Source organism: Sebastes umbrosus, chromosome 8 (genome assembly GCF_015220745.1).
Source record: "Sebastes umbrosus isolate fSebUmb1 chromosome 8, fSebUmb1.pri, whole genome shotgun sequence".
In the NCBI taxonomy this organism is placed as follows: Eukaryota; Metazoa; Chordata; class Actinopteri; order Perciformes; family Sebastidae; genus Sebastes; species Sebastes umbrosus.
In genome coordinates this window covers 21,055,439-21,063,298 of record NC_051276.1, presented here as the reverse complement: position 1 = coordinate 21,063,298, position 7,860 = coordinate 21,055,439, and positions in this window count along the sequence as shown.

Below are 7,860 nucleotides of genomic sequence, written 5' to 3'. Positions count from 1 at the left end.
TCGGATTTGCACTCAGCGGCTCACGTTACCGGAAAGGGAGGAGTGAGTGGAGGGATACTCAGTTGGTTGCAAACTGCAACCACACCACTAGATGTCGCTAAATCCTACACACTGTACCTTTAAAGCAGCTATAGATATTTTTATAATAACAAATGTATCAAATGATGCAACAATGTGACAATGTGAAAATGTATAAAATAGTAAAAAGTATTTGAAATTGTACTTAAGCACAGTACTTGAGTAAATGTATTTGTCACATTCTACCACTGTCTGATTGTGGTTTGTCATTGTTCTTATCCTTGGTTTTGTACGTATGAAGACTTGTAGTTGTCTGATGTAAGATGAGAAGTTCATAAAGGTAACGTGAGAGACAATAGGTGCAGCACTTGGGCCATCTTCGTTTTGCAACCACGGGCAATTATGAACATAATGCTCGTAGCTAGAGTTACATGTTATGAATCATCCTCGAGGCCTGACCCTCACCTCGTCTTGCCCCGTCATATCAGGTTAGGAGTTATACTGGAGCGGGGGGGGACGTGACAGCTGGAAATGGTTTGAGGCTCTCCGGATAGTTTGTTTTCAGACCGCGCTGCAGGGAATGGATGAGAGACACGTGTAGGTTAGCCTTTAGCTGTAGCGCTTATATGTGCCTCATGGTGATTCCACTGGATGATATCACTGTACAGATCAGCATATTTAGTCTGCTCTTAGTGTTCCCCGTAAGTACGCCAGGCTGATGTGAGCTGCCCAGGTATCCCAGTAATGTGTCACTATCTGACTTAATTAGTCTCCTCGCACGCTTTGAGCACTTTGACCTATTGGGGATTCATTTCCTGGCCTGTTGTGTTTCTAACTCCACAACTGGGGTTCTGGCATAATTTGCGTTCTCACTTCCCAATCCTTCTCAGATGGCGGGGTGCTTTTCCTTTCTTTATGACCAAATAAATCTGACTGGTGCCAAAGAGAAAAAAAATGGGATTAAAATTCCCCTTTCGCTGTCTTGAGGAGCCCAGCTGCACTGCACTGTTTGTTTTCCACGGCGCGGTGCAGCTGCAGAGTGGAGCATTATAGAGAGGTGGGCCAAAGCAAAACAGAAACGACTTATTTTTGTTGGCGCGTATACCTTCCCATTCACTGAGTGATAATTGTGGAATTAGAAAAGCAAGAACGACAGTCTAAGATAATCTTAATGTGGTCCAACATGCTTGCTGTTTACATGTAATATCTTCAAGGTGGTTTTCTTCACTCGGAGGATTTTCTTACAGTAGCTCTTGTTCTCAGAGCTAAATTCTCTGTTCTCACCATAGTCTATTTCAGAAGACACACTGTACTCGCAGCATTTACTGTATCATGTTGAAACGCACAAGTGACAACACAAATAGGGACTGTCGCCAGAACGCAGACAATGATAATAGATGGTTTAAACATGATGTATGCAGAGCAACATATACAGTGGTTTAAAAAAAAATGCTACAGTTTATTACCAGACATACAGCAGTTATTTTAACAAGCACACATGAGCAGCTATAAGCATTCACACAAGAAGGATTGGGCTGCATGAGAAGAGAGCGAGAGGTGTTGATGCACTTTTCAGATAACACACGGAAGAAATGTGGTGCAGCAGGTAAGACATGTCTGGGAGTAATATTACCTGGGCTATGGCACAGTTCAGGTGATTCTCTGTAAATAATGTCTGAATGTAAATGAGCATGACTGCCCAGCAGGTTTATGAGAGCTCGCTGTCTCGGCTGAATCACTCAATACCCGCCCTAACCTTGGAGCAAAGAAGAGCAGGGAGCTGTGCTTTGCTTAATTATCTGACCCATCTCATGCCATTTCTCTTGGATTTTTTTTTTTTTTGCACAAACAGTCCTCTACAATCATGTCCATTTTCAGTTCTTGGAGTCCTGGCGCGTCTGATCAACATGACTCAGTTCCGTGAAACGAATACACCACCAGCACATCAATTTACTAACAGCACATTTTGCAGTATTCAAAATACCAGGAAAATAGATCTGTGCTTTCCAAAGCATTTACTACCTCACAGCTTAGAAACAAGAGCACGTTATCCCAAATTAACCCTTCAAAATGATTTAATCTGACTGACATTTGAAATCAACACAGATGTAAACAACTATTTTTGTTGGACATGGCAGATCTCACTCTCCTCATTACTCCAAAAAGACTTACAAAAGTGAAATACAGCACATACATGCTTTCTTTTTCTCCACAGCAACCCCGCCTCCTGTGATTGTGCACACACTACCAGCTGTAGACATTCAACTGTGAGGCAACCTCCAGCACAGGATTGTGCAGAAATTCTATGGGAGAAAGATTTACACACTACCAACACATAAAGCTGATGGTTTCCAGACCCTGCGCATTATTCGGACTGTGTGCAGGACATGCATTCTAGACGTAGAGCGGGTAGCCCTAAAAAGACTAATAATAAGTAATCCATGTGAAAAACAAAAGCCCTCATGGACTGGGAGTAACTTTATCTTCTCCCGTGCATAAATGCAGACAAAAACCAGCAAGGACGCTAAAAATATGCAGAAGACTTGTGGTGCAGTTTCCCAAGGCCAGAGAAAGGAAATAGACTGACAGTTTCTCCCTGACCTCTTTACTACCCCCCTGTAACCTCCCTAACAACCCCCACGGGGGATCCTGTCTCTATGTGTAAAACAGACAGTCAAAAAGCATCCTGGAAACTCTAGAGCCACGAAAAACAAGGGGGACATGAGGAAGTCCAATAAGCTTGTATGTAGAGGGCTCAGTCGGGAGATAATCTCGAGGCCACACAGACCAGGCGCCAAGCCTATAGAGCCTAAAAGCTCTGTGGCGCAGCGGAGCAGCGTGGTCATTGTTGTCTTTGGAAAGTAAAGCAGCTTCAGCGAGGCCGGTGGCGTGAAAGCCACCTCTCTTCTTGAGTGTCTGCTCCAGACCCTGTTGTTGACATACAGGGCAGGTGCAGCTGCACCAAGTAGAACCCCCTCAACACACACACACATTGAGCTTGGATGTCACAAGACAGGGTTATACGGACAAAGACAAATCTACCATTTTCTTTAATATCTCTGCAACAATCAGCGAGGCACTGCTGAGTTAACACAGGGCCCACAGAGATGAAAACAATGGCTGGATTCTTCTGGCCTGAAGATGGCTATGGGAAATGGCAGGGATGCCAGGGCTGATAAGTGACCGAGGGGCTCTCGAGTTACTTCCAGCTGTCTGCAGCCGTGCATGCCTCCGCGGAACGTATATGGTTCACGCATAATGCAAACCATTTCGTTTGCGTAATGCTCATGAAAAAAAAAAAATCTGGCGGACATATTAAATAAAGTCAACAGCCTCTCACTTGGGCAGGGTTTTACATCACAGGAAAGAATCTCCAATCCTCCCCGAGGAGCGCTGCAATGCGTCCTCAGCTGAGAAAACACAGACAGTTGAAGACTGTGACCATGCGAGCGATAATGTTAACTGGATCAATAAAAACCAGGCGATAGCGGAAAGCCTGGACGCAGCATGTGGATAGACTCAGACTATTATGGTAGCCACATAGCTGTGCATATAAACAGTGTCCATGAGGACCTGTTGGCATTGTTGGCTACTCTAGTTTTCTTTCCCCTTAAACCATAAAAGGCAGATTTCCATATAGACACAGCAAAATAAAGAGTATATTTGTCCTCTTGTATTTAAAATGATGGGAAATTACATTCAATATATAAAATAAAGCCTGTGAAAGATTAATAGTACTTTAATATGGGCTGTATATTGGTGAGTAACACTGAGAAACTAGCGCCACAACACATTAGCATCACCTCAATACCAGTGAGGGCCTCTTCCTGTCCATTTGGAAAATATAAGTACATTTTCAAGCTGCTGCACACTCCAAAAGGAGAGTGCTTTTGGCAGGCTTTGAAGTTCTCAGAAATAATGCTCCTTAAAAGCATCCTCTCCGCAATACAGAAAAACATGAACATGTATTTCAGTCAAGAGGCGCGAGCGAGCACTTCTTAGCAACCATGTAAATCTGCGCTGGAGGACTCGGACATGATGTTTGATGTCTTTTAAGTCTCGTCATGTTGCTCCCTTTTCACGAGCGGCATTGATTAGCTATTGCTAAGGCGATAATATTCATTCATTCACTCATTCATTGTTTTTACTGGAATCTTTAAGCACTGGACATAAATGTATTAAAGAGGACCTATTGTGCTTTTGTGCTTTTGTGCAAAGTTACAAAGCCCAAAGTCCACGCCAAAGGGAGTTACTCTCCCCCACAGAAACTCTGCTCCTGAACTGCCTGAAATGCCTTGCTTGAAGTCCTGCCTTTTCTTCCGTAACGTGGTGATGTCACCAAGTATACATTTGCATAATACCTGCCTAGCGGCTAGTTTGGCACACCCTCAAACAAAGCTATTTGGAAAGGAGCTGGAGCGAAGTCTGAAGAGTTTGGTTCGGTTACCAATCCAGCTGACCAATCCGAGCAGACTGAGCTTTAAAGAGACAGGAGGTCAAACAGAGCGTTTCAGAGGGTGAAAAGAGTTGCTGCAGCACAGCCGGTATGAGAAATGTAAAGTTTTTTTTAACATTAAAGCATGTAAACATGTTCTAGTAGAAACCCAAAATACAAGTATGCACCTAAAAATGAGCACAATAGGTCCTCTTTAATTTCAGTCCATATCTCACTGAATTAAATGCTATCACAATTCTGGTTTGATCATATAGAAATAAACACAGTCAGCACCCATTTCATGAGCCGTCTCTGAATGTAATTTCTGCAAACGAACACTTTATGGACCCCTTCTGGAAAAAAATGCAACAAAAAGCCAGAGAGAAGGAGAAAGGCGAGGAATAAAAAGTATGCAACAAAATCCTTTATTTTCTCTCCTCTGCACAGTTTAGTGTTTCAGTTACACCCTCTAGGCAGTAAAAACTGTCATCTAATCATATCCTCGCGCAGTCTGAAATGCCATATACGCCCATACCAGCCTGGAAAGGAGAGCTTTCTGTGGATTAAAACGGATATGAGGTTATTTTTTTGCGAGATCCATGATTGCACAAGGCACTCCCATCCAGACTTAGTGTGATGACTGAGGAGGTGAGCTAATGTGGCACAGTGGCGATGCGAAAGAGTTGTGTAAATCCATCTGCAGTGGATCCTGCCCTTTGGTTGAGATGTTTAGCTTTTGGCCTTTTAAATCTGTTGATCCTTAGCGATGTCTGAAAGAAAGTTGGTGCCCACTTTATCTTCATATAATGGGGTCATATGAGGGGAATTTCAGGATAAATCTCATGGAAAATTCAACATCAGTGGCAGACAGATATTGAATGATTTGAAACCCATGAATCATGAGTCATTTTTTCAATAAAAACACTAGGAAACAATGTGTTTCACACACTGTAAATGAAGCATCTTATACGAATAGCAGCAAAGACACGAGGCCATATCTATTATAGTTGCTCCAGATTTGTTTTGACCAATTTTTTTCGCTCCATCTCCCGTAATTCACACTGTACAAAAAAACGAATGGAGACATTGTGGGGGGCTCCTTGGATTAATGAAAGAACACGACTTGGGTACGCTTCAAAGACAATAAAGTGAGACCTAAATCTCCTGAAGTGAGATAGATGGAAGCAGCAGTAGCACATTGTGTGATCTGACATGTCCTTAACTAGTATTATTAGAGAGCTTGACAGGGCGGGTTTTGGCCCTGGCAAGACATGTTGGACACACTGCAGCAAGATCAGAGGGAAGACAAGGGGAAATGCTTTAACGCCTCTGGAACGGTGAGGGCGAAAACGTGCCGAGGAGATGGGAATTACTGCTGAATTAAGCAACCGCTTTGATTGGAAACTGATTGACCGATGGTTGGCAAAACATGAAAGAATGACCTTGAATCCTCCAAAGCGAGTATGGATTGGCACACAGCATCTCTCCCCCTCTCCCCCCTCTTCCACTCTCACCGTCTCTCAAACACACACACACACACAAACACGCACATAACACCACACAAACACACACACACACCGCTCGTGGAAACACATACATGGGTATCGACACACACGAGTGCTCCATCTCTCTTTAGTGAGGGTGGGGGGGATGAACACACTGTCACGTACGACAAGCCAGAGTTGAGAGAGCAACTTCAAAGTGAGGCAGATGCAGGGACAGCACCCACTGAATACATTTTCTGGCCACCAGTCGATCTGCCCCCAGGCTAAGATTGTGGCTGTTCGCATCTCTCCTGACCCCCTCATCATCAACTCCCAGTTAAAACCAATCCCACTCCAAAAAAAAAGGCAGGCGTAGAGAGAGAAGAGAGCAATGCATGGGTACATTTAAAGGAGATAAAATCCTCTCTCACGTGTCGCAGGTATGAAGAAATTAATTTTCAGCAAATTACTCAAAAGCGCAGCTGCTTTAGTGAATAAATCAGTATAAGTGAGGGGCTTTGTACCAACACAAAACACGTAAAACCCCCAAAACCCGGGACGTATCATTCAGTATATGTGTAATAATCATGTTTTCCAAGCAGAGCGAAAAGCAATTAATGTGCTTTATATTCACACCTGCAGCCATTTTGCAACAATAGGCATCCTTTTGTTTTTTGGCTTTCTCACTTTGGAATAAAACATTTCAGATACACTGGATTTGACATTTATCACACAAGTGTTATATCTCACTGTGCTGCTACAGCTTACTGCGAATAACAGTCTACTTACTGCATGCCAATGGTGCTTAATAGCACACTGCTGAAAGTTGTGCGTGTGCGAGAAGTGTCAGTAATTAAATAGATATTCCTGTTCGGCTACTGCTTATGCATGTCATTACTATTTTTCTGTGTTGACTTGTTTTAATATTTGATTTCTTTGTTAATCATTCATAAGGCTATGGTGCTATGAGCAATGCATGATTGTAATTACACCTGCTGGGACGCGCACAGTCCATTATATGTCTGACATGTGGTATGTTAAGAGAAAAAAAATCAGTAATTTCTGTATTTCTTGTGTAGAAGAAACTATATTGTGTCAAAAGGTTGTATCACTATTGCGGATGAACATGTTGTCAGAGCAGCATTTGGAGAATGCATTCTCTGCATACTGCGTATCCAGAAAAACAATGATATGTAGCCCTGAGGGCAAATATTCACCTGTGTGTGTGTGTGTGCATGCAAGTGCAAACATGTGTCTATATGTGTAAATGATAAACCCCACTATCCATAACCACCATGCGATTCATAGACGATGCAGCATGCGACTACAGTATGTGTTGCTTTTAACTGAATACAAATACACACACTGACGCACATGCATGCACACGCGCTAACACCCAGGAGGAGTGTGGATCTAATGAGGCCCGTGGAGACACTGGCGAATTGTCAGTCAACCCTCAGCTTGCTGACACGCAGCCGACAACATCAATGACTTCTTTTCTCAAACGGGGGGGAAGCCTGTCGGATTGCATCAGAAGTAAAGAGAAGTCTGAGGTCCATTGGACTTGGACTGAGACAGGTGAAGAGAGGATGGGGTAAGAAAATGTTCTTTAAAAAAGGAGCTTCAGGGACACAAGAGCAGCTGCTAACTTCTGTGTTATACACCCAACTTTTGCAACTTGTCTTTTTCATGCATTTAAAAATACGGCATCTCCAAGTCATGATTAAGATTTATGTGCAGGTTCCTCCACAGGAATGAAGAAAGAAAGAAAAAAGTTGTAACCACTTCCCTTCTTCCTTCTTCCAAGACTGCTTGCAAAACCGGGTCCCCAATCCTGTTCCTCAAAGCAACAATGGGGCCATGTCTTTCAGTCTAGAGAGAGAGAGAGAGAGAGAGAGAGAGAGAGAGAGAGAGAGAGAAAGT